This window comes from Hyperolius riggenbachi, chromosome 4 (assembly GCF_040937935.1).
Source record: "Hyperolius riggenbachi isolate aHypRig1 chromosome 4, aHypRig1.pri, whole genome shotgun sequence".
NCBI classification, from domain to species: Eukaryota; Metazoa; Chordata; class Amphibia; order Anura; family Hyperoliidae; genus Hyperolius; species Hyperolius riggenbachi.
In genome coordinates, this window is record NC_090649.1 from 4,915,191 (window position 1) to 4,930,959 (window position 15,769).

The window sequence follows — 15,769 nt, forward strand, 5'->3', positions numbered from 1 at the left end:
CACTTAACAGCCATGCTTTTGGTGTATATGCAGAGCTTCTGTTTGGGTTCAAGGTGCGTTTGTAGTTCCTGGGGGGGCTCAGCGCACCTCTGATGGAGGCCATTCGGAGGCGGCCTGGTGATGCGCTGATCCACCTTTTGCACAATTTAAGATCTTACATGTAGTGTAGGACACATCTGTCTTTCCATCTTTCACCCAAGAAATATTGCAAAACATTAGCGTCTCGTTCCTTCAGAAGATCGGCCAACCCTATTACGCCTTCATCAGTATGGCTGGACTATTGCAATTCCCTCTATGCAGACCTTCCAAGTAAAGACCTACATCGCCTGCCAGTGCCGTAGCTAAGGAGCTGTGGGCCCCAATGCAAGTTTTTACGTTGGGGCCCCCCCAAGCACTTTATACATAACGATTGATATGGCAACTACAGAGTCAGAGGTACACGAAGGGGATGGGGAGCAGTTTGTAAATGATTACCACTATTCAAAGCATCTGTAGAAGTGATTATTATAAGCACAAGACCAATAGCCACTATTGTGGTTGAGGGAAGGCCCCTTTGGGCCCCTCTAGCCAACGGGCCCCGACGTGGTTGCAACCTCTGAAACCCCTACTGCTATGCCCCTGCTGCCTGCAGCTAGTACAGAATGCTTCTGCAAGACTGTTACCAACCCTGCCATTGCCAAATAACACTATTCCTTCCAAGTAAAGACCTACACCGCCTGCAGCTAGTACAGAATGCTGCCACAAGACTATTACTAACCCCGCCATTGCCACATAACACCAATCCTTCCAAATAAAGACCTACACCACCTGCAGCTAGTACAGAATGCTGCCACAAGACTATTACTAACCCCGCCATTGCCACATAACACCAATCCTTCCAAATAAAGACCTACACCACCTGCAGCTAGTACAGAATGCTGCCACAAGACTGTTACCAACCCTACCATTGCCACATAACACCAATCCTTCCACATAAAGACCTACACCGCCTGCAGCTAGTACAGAATGCTGACGCAGGACTGTTACTAACCCTGCCATTGCCACATAACACCAATTCTTCCAAATAAAGACCTACACCACCTGCAGCTAGTACAGAATGCTGCCACAAGACTGTTACCAAGTCTACCATTGTGACATAACACCAATCCTTCCAAATAAAGACCTACACCACCTACAGCTAGTACAGAATGCTGCCACAAGACTGTTACCAACCCTGCCATTGTGACATAACACCAATCCTTCCAAATAAAGACCTACACCACCTACAGCTAGTACAGAATGCAGCCTCAAGACTGTTACTAACTCCACCATTGCCACATAACACCAATCCTTCCAAATAAAGACCTACACCGCCTGCAGCTAGTACAGAATGCTGCCGCAAGACAGATAGCAAACCTGCCATTGTCACATAACACCAATCATTCCAAATAAAGACCTACATCACCTGCAGCTAGTACAGAATGCTGCCACAAGACTGTTACTAACTCCACCATTGCCACATAACACAAATCCTTCCAAATAAAGACCTACACCGCCTGCAGCTAGTACAGAATGCTGCCGCAAGACAGATAGCAACCCTGCCATTGTCACATAACACCAATCCTTCCAAATATAGACCTACACCGCCTGCAGCTCGTAAGGAATGCTGCCACAAGACTGTTACTAACTCCACCATTGCCACATAACACCAATCCTTCCAAATAAAGACCTACACCTCCTGCAGCTAGTACAGAATGCTGCCACAAGACTGTTACCAACCCCGCCATTGCCACATAACACCAATCCTTCCACATAAAGACCTACACCACCTGCAGCTAGTACAGAATGCTGCCGCAAGACTGTTACCAACCCCACCATTGCCACATAATACCAATCCTTCCAAATAAAGACCTACACCGCCTACAGCTAGTACAGAATGCTGCCGCAAGACTGTTACCAACCCCACCACTGCCACATAACACCGATCCTTCCAAATAAAGACCTACACCGCCTGCAGCTAGTACAGAATGCTGCCACAAGACTGTTACCAACCCCACCACTGCCACATAACACCGATCCTTCCAAATAAAGACCTACACCGCCTGCAGCTAGTACAGAATGCTGCTGCCAGACTGTTACTAACCCGCCATTGCCCCATAACACTAATCCTTCCAAATAAAGACCTGCACCACCTGCAGCTAGTACAGAATGCTGCCACAAGACTGTTATCTACCCTGCCATTGCCACATAATACCAATCCTTCCAAATAAAGACCTACACCGCCTGCAGCTAGTACAGAATGCTGCTGCAAGACTGTTACCAACCCCGCCATTGCCATATAACACCAATCCTTCCAAATAAAGGCCTACACCACCTGCAGCTAGTACAGAATGCAGCCACAAGACTGTTACCAACCCCTGCCATTGCCACATAACACCAATCTCTTCCAAATAAAGACCTACACCGCCTGCAGCTAGTACAGAATGCTGCTGCCAGACTGTTACTAACCCGACATTGCCCCATAACACTAATCCTTCCAAATAAAGACCTACACCACCTGCAGCTAGTACAGAATGCTGCCACAAGACTGTTACCAACCCCGCCATTGCCACATAACACCAATCCTTCCAAATAAATACCTACACCACCTGCAGCTAGTACAGAATGCTGCCACAAGACTGTTACCAACCCCGCCATTGCCACATAACACCAATTATTCCAAATAAAGGCCTACACCACCTGCAGCTAGTACAGAATGCTGCCACAAGACTGTTACCAACCCCGCCATTGCCACATAACACCAATCTCTTCCAAATAAAGACCTACACCGCCTGCAGCTAGTACAGAATGCTGCTGCCAGACTGTTACTAACCCGACATTGCCCCATAACACTAATCCTTCCACATAAAGACCTACACCACCTGCAGCTAGTACAGAATGCTGCCGCAAGACTGTTACCAACCCCACCACTGCCACATAACACCGATCCTTCCAAATAAAGACCTACACCGCCTGCAGCTAGTACAGAATGCTGCCACAAGACTGTTACCAACCCCACCACTGCCACATAACACTGATCCTTCCAAATAAAGACCTACACCGCCTGCAGCTAGTACAGAATGCTGCTGCCAGACTGTTACTAACCCGCCATTGCCACATAACACTAATCCTTCCAAATAAAGACCTGCACCGCCTGCAGCTAGTACAGAATGCTGCCACAAGACTGTTATCAACCCTGCCATTGCCACATAATACCAATCCTTCCAAATAAAGACCTACACCGCCTGCAGCTAGTACCGAATGCTGCCGCAAGACTGTTACCAACCCTGCCATTGCCATATAACACCAATCCTTCCAAATAAAGGCCTACACAACCTGCAGCTAGTACAGAATGCTGCCACAAGACTGTTACCAACCCCGCCATTGCCACATAACACCAATCTCTTCCAAATAAAGACCTACACCACCTGCAGCTAGTACAGAATGCTGCTGCCAGACTGTTACTAACCTGACATTGCCCCATAACACTAATCCTTCCAAATAAAGACCTACACCACCTGCAGCTAGTACAGAATGCTGCCACAAGACTGGTACCAACCCCGCCATTGCCACATAACACCAATCCTTCCAAATAAATACCTACACCACCTGCAGCTAGTACAGAATGCTGCCGCAAGACTGTTACCAACCTGCCATTGCCACATAACACCAATCCTTCCAACTAAAGACCTACACCACCTGCAGCTCGTACAGAATGCTGCCACAAGACTGTTAGTAACTCCACCATTGCCACATAACACCAATCTCTTCCAAATAAAGACCTACACCGCCTGCAGCTAGTACAGAATGCTGCTGCCAGACTTTTACTAACCCGACATTGCCCCATAACACTAATCCTTCCAAATAAAGACCTGCACCACCTGCAGCTAGTACAGAATGCTGCCACAAGACTGTTACCAACCCCGCCATTGCCACATAACACCAATCCTTCCAAATAAATACCTACACCACCTGCAGCTAGTACAGAATGCTGCCACAAGACTGTTACCAACCCCGCCATTGCCACATAACACCAATTATTCCAAATAAAGGCCTACACCACCTGCAGCTAGTACAGAATGCTGCCACAAGACTGTTACCAACCCCGCCATTGCCACATAACACCAATCTCTTCCAAATAAAGACCTACACCGCCTGCAGCTAGTACAGAATGCTGCTGCCAGACTGTTACTAACCCGACATTGCCCCATAACACTAATCCTTCCACATAAAGACCTACACCACCTGCAGCTAGTACAGAATGCTGCCGCAAGACTGTTACCAACCTCACCACTGCCACATAACACCGATCCTTCCAAATAAAGACCTACACCGCCTGCAGCTAGTACAGAATGCTGCCACAAGACTGTTACCAACCCCACCACTGCCACATAACACTGATCCTTCCAAATAAAGACCTACACCGCCTGCAGCTAGTACAGAATGCTGCTGCCAGACTGTTACTAACCCGCCATTGCCAATAACACTAATCCTTCCAAATAAAGACCTGCACCGCCTGGAGCTAGTACAGAATGCTGCCACAAGACTGTTATCAACCCTGCCATTGCCACATAATACCAATCCTTCCAAATAAAGACCTACACCGCCTGCAGCTAGTACCGAATGCTGCCGCAAGACTGTTACCAACCCTGCCATTGCCATATAACACCAATCCTTCCAAATAAAGGCCTACACCACCTGCAGCTAGTAGAGAATGCTGCCACAAGACTGTTACCAACCCCGCCATTGCCACATAACACCAATCTCTTCCAAATAAAGACCTACACCACCTGCAGCTAGTACAGAATGCTGCTGCCAGACTGTTACTAACCCGACATTGCCCCATAACACTAATCCTTCCAAATAAAGACCTACACCACCTGCAGCTAGTACAGAATGCTGCCACAAGACTGGTACCAACCCCGCCATTGCCACATAACACCAATCCTTCCAAATAAATACCTACACCACCTGCAGCTAGTACAGAATGCTGCCGCAAGACTGTTACCAACCTGCCATTGCCACATAACACCAATCCTTCCAACTAAAGACCTACACCACCTGCAGCTCGTACAGAATGCTGCCACAAGACTGTTAGTAACTCCACCATTGCCACATAACACCAATCCTTCCAAATAAAGACCTACACCGCCTGCAGCTAGTACAGAATGCTGCCACAAGACTGTTACTAACCCCACCATTGCCACATAACACCAATCTCTTCCAAATAAAGACCTACACCTCCTGCAGCTAGTACAGAATGCTGCCACAAGACTGTTACCAACCCCACCACTGCCACATAACACCAATACTTCCACATAAAGACCTACACCGCCTGCAGCTAGTACAGAATGCTGCCACAAGACTGTTACTAACTCCACCATTGCCACATAACACCAATCCTTCCAAATAAAGACCTACACCGCCTGCAGCAAGTACAGAATGCTGCCACAAGACTGTTACCAACCCCACCATTGCCACATAACACCAATCCTTCCATATAAAGACCTACACTGCCTGCAGCTAGTACAGAATGCTGCCACAAGACTGTTACCAACCCTGCCATTGCCACATAACACCAATCCTTCCAAATAAAAACCTACACTACCTACAGCTAGTATAGAATGCAGCCTCAAGACTGTTACTAACTCCACCATTGCCACATAACACCAATCCTTCCACATAAAGACCTACACCACCTGCAGCTAGTACAGAATGCTGCCACAAGACTGTTACCAACCCCACCATTGCCACATAACACCAATCCTTCCAAATATAGACCTACACCGCCTGCAGCTAGTACAGAATGCTGAGACAAGACTGTTACCAACCTCGCCATTGCCACATAACACCAATCCTTCCAAATAAAGACCTACACCGCCTGCATCTAGTACAGAATGCTGACACAAGACTGTTACCAACCCTGCCATTGCCACATAACACCAATCCTTCCAAATAAAGACCTACACTACCTACAGCTAGTACAGAATGCAGCCTCAAGACTGTTACTAACTCCACCATTGCCACATAACACCAATCCTTCCACATAAAGACCTACACCACCTGCAGCTAGTACAGAATGCTGCCACAAGACTGTTACCAACCCCACCATTGCCACATAACACCAATCCTTCCAAATATAGACCTACACCGCCTGCAGCTAGTACAGAATGCTGCCACAAGACTGTTACCAACCTCGCCATTGCCACATAACACCAATCCTTCTAAATATAGACCTACACCGCCTGCAGCTAGCACAGAATGCTGCCACAAGACTGTTACCAACCCTGCCATTGCCACATAACACCAATCTCTTCCAAATAAAGACCTACACCACCTACAGCTATTACAGAATGCAGCCTCAAGACTGTTACTAACTCCACCATTGCCACATAACACCAATCCTTCCACCTAAAGACCTACACCACCTGCAGCTAGTACAGAAGCTGCCACAAGACTGTTACCAACCCCACCATTGCCACATAACACCAATCCTTCCAAATATAGACCTACACCGCCTGCAGCTAGTACAGCATGCTGCCACAAGACTGTTACCAACCCTGCCATTGCCACATAACACCAATCTCTTCCAAATAAAGACCTACACCGCCTGCAGCTAGTACAGAATGCTGCCACAAGACTGTTACCAACCTGCCATTGCCACATAACACCAATCCTTCCAAATAAAGACCTACACCGCCTGCAGCTAGTACAGAATGCTGCTGCAAGACTGTTACCAACCTGCCATTGCCACATAACACCAATCCTTCCACATAAAGACCTGCACCACCTGCAGCTAGTACAGAATGCTGCCGCAAGACTGTTACCAACCCCGCCATTGCCACATAACACCAATCCTTCCAAATAAAGACCTACACCGCCTGCAGCTAGTACAGAATGCTGCCGCAAGACTCTTACCAACCTGCCATTGCCACATAACACCAATCCTTCCAAATAAAGACCTACACCGCCTGCAGCTAGTACAGAATGCTGCCGCAAGACTGTTACCAACCTGCCATTGCCACATAACACCAATCCTTCCAAATAAAGACCTACACCGCCTGCAGCTAGTACAGAATGCTGCCACAAGACTGTTACCAACCCCACCACTGCCACATAACACCAATACTTCCACATAAAGACCTACACCGCCTGCAGCTAGTACAGAATGCTGCCACAAGACTGTTACTAACTCCACCATTGCCACATAACACCAATCCTTCCACATAAAGACCTACACCACCTGCAGCTAGTACAGAATGCTGCCACAAGACTGTTACCAACCCCACCATTGCCACATAACACCAATCCTTCCAAATATAGACCTACACCGCCTGCAGCTAGTACAGAATGCTGAGACAAGACTGTTACCAACCTCGCCATTGCCACATAACACCAATCCTTCCAAATAAAGACCTACACCGCCTGCATCTAGTACAGAAGCTGCCACAAGACTGTTACCAACCCCACCATTGCCACATAACACCAATCCTTCCAAATATAGACCTACACCGCCTGCAGCTAGTACAGAATGCTGCCACAAGACTGTTACCAACCCTGCCATTGCCACATAACACCAATCTCTTCCAAATAAAGACCTACACGGCCTGCAGCTAGTACAGAATGCTGCCACAAGACTGTTACCAACCTGCCATTGCCACATAACACCAATCCTTCCAAATAAAGACCTACACCGCCTGCAGCTAGTACAGAATGCTGCTGCAAGACTGTTACCAACCTGCCATTGCCACATAACACCAATCCTTCCACATAAAGACCTGCACCACCTGCAGCTAGTACAGAATGCTGCCGCAAGACTGTTACCAACCCCGCCATTGCCACATAACACCAATCCTTCCAAATAAAGACCTACACCGCCTGCAGCTAGTACAGAATGCTGCCGCAAGACTCTTACCAACCTGCCATTGCCACATAACACCAATCCTTCCAAATAAAGACCTACACCGTCTGCAGCTAGTACAGAATGCTGCCGCAAGACTGTTACCAACCTGCCATTGCCACATAACACCAATCCTTCCAAATAAAGACCTACACCGCCTGCAGCTAGTACAGAATGCTGCCGCAAGACTGTTACCAACCTACCATTGCCACATAACACCAATCCTTCCAAATAAAGACCTACACCGCCTGCAGCTAGTACAGAATGCTGCCGCAAGACTGTTACCAACCTGCCATTGCCACATAACACCAATCCTTCCAAATATAGACCTGCACCACCTGCAGCTAGTACAGAATGCTGCCGCAAGACTGTTACCAACCTGCCATTGCCACATAACACCAATCCTTCCAAATAAAGACCTACACCGCCTGCAGCTAGTACAGAATGCTGCCGCAAGACTGTTACCAACCCCACCACTGCCACATAACACCAATCCTTCCAAATAAAGACCTACACCGCCTGCAGCTAGTACAGAATGCTGCCGCAAGACTGTTACCAACCTGCCATTGCCACATAACACCAATCCTTCCAAATATAGACCTGCACCACCTGCAGCTAGTACAGAATGCTGCCGCAAGACTGTTACCAACCTGCCATTGCCACATAACACCAATCCTTCCAAGTAAAGACCTACACTGCCTGCAGCTAGTACAGAATGCTGCCGCAAGACTGTTACCAACCTGCCATTGCCACATAACACCAATCCTTCCAAATATAGACCTGCACCACCTGCAGCTAGTACAGAATGCTGCCGCAAGACTGTTACCAACCTGCCATTGCCACATAACACCAATCCTTCCAAGTAAAGACCTACACTGCCTGCAGCTAGTACAGAATGCTGACGCAAGACTGTTACCAACCTGCCATTGCCACATAACACCAATCCTTCCAAATAAAGACCTGCACCGCCTGCAGCTAGTACAGAATGCTGACTCAAGACTGTTACCAACCTACCATTGCCACATAACACCAATCCTTCCAAATAAAGACCTGCACCGCCTGCTGCTAGTACAGAATGCTGCCACAAGACTGTTACCAACCCGCCATTGCCACATAACACCAATCCTTCCAAATAAAGACCTACCACGCCTGCAGCTAGTACAGAATGCTGCCACAAGACTGTTACCAACCCCGCCATTGCCACATAACACCAATCCTTCCAAATAAAGACCTGCACCACCTGCAGCTAGTACAGAATGCTGCCACAAGACTGTTACTAACCCCACCATTGCCACATAACACCAATCCTTCCAAATAAAGACCTGCACCGCCTGCAGCTAGTACAGAATGCAGCTGCAAGACTGTTACCAACCCTACCATTGCCACATAACACCAATCCTTCCAAATAAAGACCTACACCACCTGCAGCTAGTACAGAATGCTGCCACAAGACTGTTACCAACCTGCCATTGCCACATAACACCAATCCTTCCAAATAAAGACCTACACCACCTGCAGCTAGTACAGAATGCTGCCACAAGACTGTTACCAACCTGCCATTGCCACATAACACCAATCCTTCCAAATAAAGACCTACACCACCTGCAGCTAGTACAGAATGCTGCCACAAGACTGTTACCAACCTGCCATTGCCACATAACACCAATCCTTCCAAATAAAGACCTACACCACCTGCAGCTAGTACAGAATGCTGCCACAAGACTGTTACCAACCTGCCATTGCCACATAACACCAATCCTTTTCTCACTACACTGGCTATCCATAAAATGGAGAATCCTTTTCAAACTTGGCATGCTAACATTCAAGCCCTTCATGCCCTAGGCCCCCGGATACCTGAATGACGTGTTGCAACTGCGTCACACCTCCCACCACCTCAGATAAAAAGGATTCAATAACTTGACCACCACCAGAGTTTAACTACATACCTTTGGAGCCAGAGCCTTCTGTCATGCTGCCCCTACCCTGTGGAGTGCCTTGGCAAATGTAATAAAGACAGCTCCAACCCTGGACACGTTTAAATCAAAACTGAAGAGCCACCTGTGTCATCTGGCATTTACTATCACATAACATTTCCCCTGTACACATCACTATGTAAACTGGTGTATTGAGAAAGACCAGGCACCTTTCCCTTTAATCGCTTTATTTGGTCACCCAGACCTGTTTCATAAAAGACAAGCAGATTGCCATACAGTCTATTGGAGATACGTCAATCCTGCGTCAGTAGACTGTGGTGAAATGTAAGAGGCCGGTGACCTCCGTATGAGAGACCCTGTACCCAACAGATCCGAGAGGGAAGAGGGAAGAGAAGATCAAGACCTAGACAGGAGAGAACTTACCAAACACACAATTGGAGAACCTCACTCCCAAACAGTTCTCTGCTGCTTTATAAAGCCTGCAGGCTGCTTATAAGCCAATGAGAAGTGCACACATAATACACCTAGCTTGCAGTAATAATCAAGCAAAAGCTGAGCAAGTCAGTCAGTTTTGGCTGCGCTCACATATGGTGTTAGATGCTGGTTCTGGGGCCCCGGGCAGTGAGAGTTCCCGGGGCCCCAGGCTGGCTCATGCACCATTGTTTTTAATTATTGTAGTATCCCATGCAGTTTAGTTAGGAGGGGGGCAGATAAGAGGGAATATCCTGCACGCTGGTGCCCCCTGCTGGTCATATAGCCATTGTCTATATGCAACTGAAGCCCTCTCCTACTAATTGGCTGACTTGCTCAGCTTTTGCTTGATTATCACTGCAAGCTAGGTGTATTATGTGTGCACTTCTCATTGGCTTATAAGCAGCCTGCAGGCTTTATAAAGCAGCAGAGAACTGTTTGGGAGTGCGGTTCTCCAATTGTGTGTTTGGTAAGTTTTAGAGCAGTAGGAGACAGGCCTTGGAGGTGGCAGCTCCAAGGGTTTGGCTGCGCTCACATATGGTGTTAGATGCTGGTTCTGGGGCCCTGGGCAGTGAGAGTTCCCGGGGCCCCAGGCTGGCTCATGCACCATTGTTTTTAACTAGACAGGAGAGAACTGAAAAAAAAAGGGGGGGGGGAGGGAAGAAAAAAAAGGGAAAGACGTTGAACCTGCACAGTGACGTCGCTTGCAATATGCTTCACATGGAGCGCCGTGATTGGATAATCGGCGCTGCTGGAACGCACACACAGTTGCCTAACTTTCACTCCCTACTTAATGTGGAACGCACCACATGTCTTACGATGGACACCTAGTCCCCGCCTCTTCACCTGTCACTTGTGATGCACCGGCAATGCTAACCAATAGCGGCTGCCCTGGGCGGATCCAAGGGGTTTATCCCGGAAGCCCGGGCACGCCGCTGTTTATACAGGACTAAGCACGTGAACAAGCGCTGCATCGGTGGGAAACGGCTGTTGTGCCACCCCGTCCACCCCTGGTCACCAGCCTCTCATACACTTCACCACGGTCTACTGATACAGGTTTGACGTATCTCCAATAGACTGTATGGCAATCTGCTTGTCTTTTATGAAATAGGTCTGGGTGACCAAATAAAGCGATTAAAGGGAAAGGTGCCTGGTCTTTCTCAATACACCAGTTTACAGCATGTTTTCTGACTCGTTAACCAGATGCACGCCCTGAGGCTGAGGGCCCGGATCTATATACAGGTGGGGCAGAGAGAAGTGTGATAAGACAACAGTTTGGCAGGTACACAAGAAATATGAGATCAGCGCCAGTAGACTTGGGCGCAGGATACAGCTGGTATATGGCTGATCCTGCTTCTGCACAAGTCCCGGCAGTGTTCATTACTATTCCTCCTCCAGGCCGCCATGGATGGTGGGGAATGATATAATTCGGCTTACAGCTATTGCTGGAGGCCGAATTATTATGTTTTAAAAGCAACTTCAGCTCTTCTGATGGAGCCAACGTTACTCACTGAGAGCCTGGTAGAAGTAATTCCTATTCAAATCTATGGAGGTGCCGGCTGCGCCCAAATCTTGCAGTGCTGAAAAGCACTGCTCCGGACGGATAATTTCCTTCTATAGTGTACACATCACTATGTACTGATCTGAGACACACTTATGCATAGCTCTCAACAGCAGGGCCGGGCCGAGGCAGAGGCAAGAGAGGCTCCAGCCTCAGGGCGCAGTGTAGGAGGGGGCGCACAATTCATTCAGCTGTCATTCCTAATTGTGTATGAAGCAGAAAGAAATAAGAAAAGGGGATACATAGCAGTGACTGCAAGCCAGATAACTAGAGATTAAGGTGCTGGGGAGGTTGTGGGCCCTGTGGCGCCTCTTAGTCTAATAGCAATCAGTGTGTGACGGCTGGGGTGGGAGGGATGGAGGGGCCTCTTAGTGTAATAGCAATCAGTGTGTGATGGCTGGGGAGGCAGGGATGGAGGAGGGGCCTCTTAGTGTAATAGCAATCAGTGTGTGACGGCTGGGGTGGGAGGGATGAGGGAGGGGCCTCTTAGTGTAATAGCAATCAGTGTGTGACGGCTGGGGTGGGAGGGATGGAGGAGGAGCCTCTTAGTCTAATAGTAATCAGTGTGTGACAGCGGGGGTGGGAGGGATGGAGGGGCCTCTTAGTGTAATAGCAATCAGTGTGTGAAGGCTGGGGTGGGATGGAGGAGGGGCCTCTTAGTGTAATAGCAATCAGTGTGTGACGGCTGGGGTGGGAGGGATGAGGGAGGGGCCTCTTAGTGTAATAGCAATCAGTGTGTGACGGCTGGGGTGGGAGGGATGGAGGAGGAGCCTCTTAGTCTAATAGTAATCAGTGTGTGACAGCTGGGGTGGGAGGGATGGAGGGGCCTCTTAGTGTAATAGCAATCAGTGTGTGAAGGCTGGGGTGGGATGGAGGAGGGGCCTCTTAGTGTAATAGCAATCAGTGTGTGACGGCTGGGGTGGGAGGGATGAGGGAGGGGCCTCTTAGTGTAATAGCAATCAGTGTGTGACGGCTGGGGTGGGAGGGATGGAGGAGGAGCCTCTTAGTCTAATAGTAATCAGTGTGTGACAGCGGGGGTGGGAGGGATGGAGGGGCCTCTTAGTGTAATAGCAATCAGTGTGTGAAGGCTGGGGTGGGAGGGATGGAGGGGTCTCTTAGTGTAATAGCAATCAGTGTGTGACGGCTGGGGTGGGTGGGATGGAGGAGGGGCCTCTTAGTGTAATAGCAATCAGTGTGTGACTGCTGGGGGGGAGGGATGGAGGGGCCTCTTAGTGTAATAGCAATCAGTGTGTGACGGCTGGGGTGGGAGGGATGGAGGAGGGGCCTCTTAGTGTAATAGCAATCAGTGTGTGACGGCTGGGGTGGGAGGGATGGAGGAGGGGCCTCTTAGTGTAATAGCAATCAGTGTGTGACGGCTGGGGTGGGAGGGATGGAGGAGGGGCCTCTTAGTGTAATAGCAATCAGTGTGTGACGGCTGGGGTGGGAGGGATGGGGAGGGGCCTCTTAGTCTAATAGCAATCAGTGTGTGACGGCTGGGGTGGGAGGGATGGGGAGGGGCCTCTTAGTCTAATAGCAATCAGTGTGTGACAGCTGAGGTGGGAGGGATGGAGGGGCGCACTTTGGTGTCTCAGCCTTGGGTGCTGGAGGACCTTGCCCCTGCTCTGCTCAACAGTCCCTCTTTTGGAGGGAGTGTCCCTCTTTGGGAGCCCTGTCCCTCTGTCCCTCTTTCCTCCTCATTTGTCCCTCTTTCAGGACTCATATGCAGAGCTACGCAAATATATGTTTTTTGTTTTTTTTATGGAAAAAATATTTAATAGACTCCAAACTTTATTCCAACCCTTTAAATTAATGTATTTCTTTATTTTCAAATGTTAATATGAAGGAAATGAACCAGGATATAATGTGCCAAGGTGGTTTGAATTATAAAACATATTTTTTCTTATGAAATCATTATGGTATGTGTGACTAGGGGTGTGTTGGGGCATGATTAGGGGTACGTCAGGGGCGTGGCTTAAAGAGACACTGAAGCGAAAAAAAAATGATGATATTATGATTTGTATGTGTAGTACAGCTAAGAAATATAAAACATTAAGATCAGATACATCAGTCTAATTGTTTCCAGTACAGGAAGAGTTAAGAAACTCCAGTTGTTATCTCTATGCAAACAAGCCATTAAACTCTCCCACTAAGTCTTATGCTGGGAAAACACGGTTCGTTTTTGCCTTCGTTTAAACCTTCGATTTGTTCGGTAAACGAATCGAGTGTTGAAAACGTATGTGAAAATAGTCATAATCTCATTATAGTTTCGATTAATAGACCCCAAAAACGAACAACTAGTGATCGAACATGTTTGATATTATCTCTCTTTATCCATCTAATCGAGCCATTGGTAGGCTTGATGGCTGTTCAGATCGATTATATATTCGTTTATGCTAGTCCGTCCCTGTAAAAAGGGATTTTCGTTTCGTTTCTTTGCAGCCTTCGATCATTGGAAAAACGAAACCATCAGAATCGAAAAAAAAAACGAAACCGTGGGTGGTGATATTAACCGTATGACCGATTATTTCGGGATCAAAAAGGACAAAAGGCACAATCGAAACGAAGGTTTAAACGAAGGCAAAAACGAACCGTGTATTCCCAGCATTAGTCATGGAGAGGGCTGTTATCTGACTTTTATTATCTCAACTGTTCCTGGACTGTTTACTTTTCCTCTGCCAGAGGAGAGTTCATTAGTTCACAGACTGCTCTGAAAGAATCATTTTAAAGGCAGAGTGTTGTGTAATGTGCACATATTATAGAATGATGCAATGTTAGAAAAAACACTATATACCTGAAAATAAAAATATGAGAATATTTTCTTTGCTGCTAATCTTCTAGTAATTATTCATAGTACACAACCAATTCACTATATCATCATTTATTTTTTCGCTTCAGTGTCTCTTTAAGTGTCTATCTTTCTCATCTCAAAAAGTAGGGAGGTATGCTTATGCGGTTTGGTCCTCAGGGAGAAAAGCATTTTACAAATGTTGCTGTTGTATCCTCTGTGAGTTGAGTTTGCTGCCATCTAGTGGCTGTTTTTGCTATTGACCCAGCTCGAGAAATGTGTTCAATCTTGACCCTTGTCTTGTTATTTCATCTTAATTGAAGCCTGCCTGCCCTGGCTTCCCGGCTTGTCCCCTTTGACAATTTTCTGCTGCCTGCCCCGGACTTGGCTTGCTATTTGACCTCGTTTCCTGCAACAGACCAGCCTGATACACCTTGGCAGTTGGTTCTCTCTTTCACCGCTGGGGCAATCCTGAGTGGCTACCAGGCAGCAAAGAGTCTGTCGCCCACTGGGGTTGTGGCCCATCAACCCTTGTGGGGTGTGCTGGTAAAGACCCATAGCCACTCCGCACCCTGGCAGACCCAATGCCTACCATCAGTGCAAGGGTCGAGGTAGCATCAAAGATCATTGCTACAGAAACAAGAGAAGCAATCGCTAACTTATATCCCTGGATGTCTCCGGAGAACTCTATCCATATTAATGCAAAACGGTGTCAGAAATTCTGTGTTTGCAGGAAATCCACATCAAATAGCCCTGATAAGCAAATGTCATGATGTATAAATATGCCAAACTGCACAACACGTGGCTCTAGATGCTGAAGAGATGACTGAGAGGGCGTAATATGCATAACATTCTGCTGATTAACTTTATTCATTTTTTCAGCATTAAATAGACTCTGAAGCAAGTCTCAATTCTCTTTTCTAACCTGTATTAATGTTAAGCCCCATAAGCACAGCTAAACCGCCGCTATCCCGCAGCAAAACGAGGGGTTAATATCCCCCAACTTCCCCCCAGCAAAAACCACGACTTTCTTGGTGGTGGATTTTGCTCTTCCTGGAGGCAGAGCTATGAGCTGTAGCTCCGCCCTCCATGCGCGTCAA

At 47.8% G+C, this 15,769-nt stretch overlaps 1 protein-coding gene across 2 annotated transcripts in view; it reads left to right on the forward strand.

Annotated features, from left to right (window-relative positions):
- LOC137570295 (vomeronasal type-2 receptor 26-like) overlaps nucleotides 1-15,769 on the forward strand; it is a 297,760-nt gene that overhangs the window by 258,801 nt on the left and 23,190 nt on the right. The gene's annotated exons all lie outside the window — the stretch shown is intronic.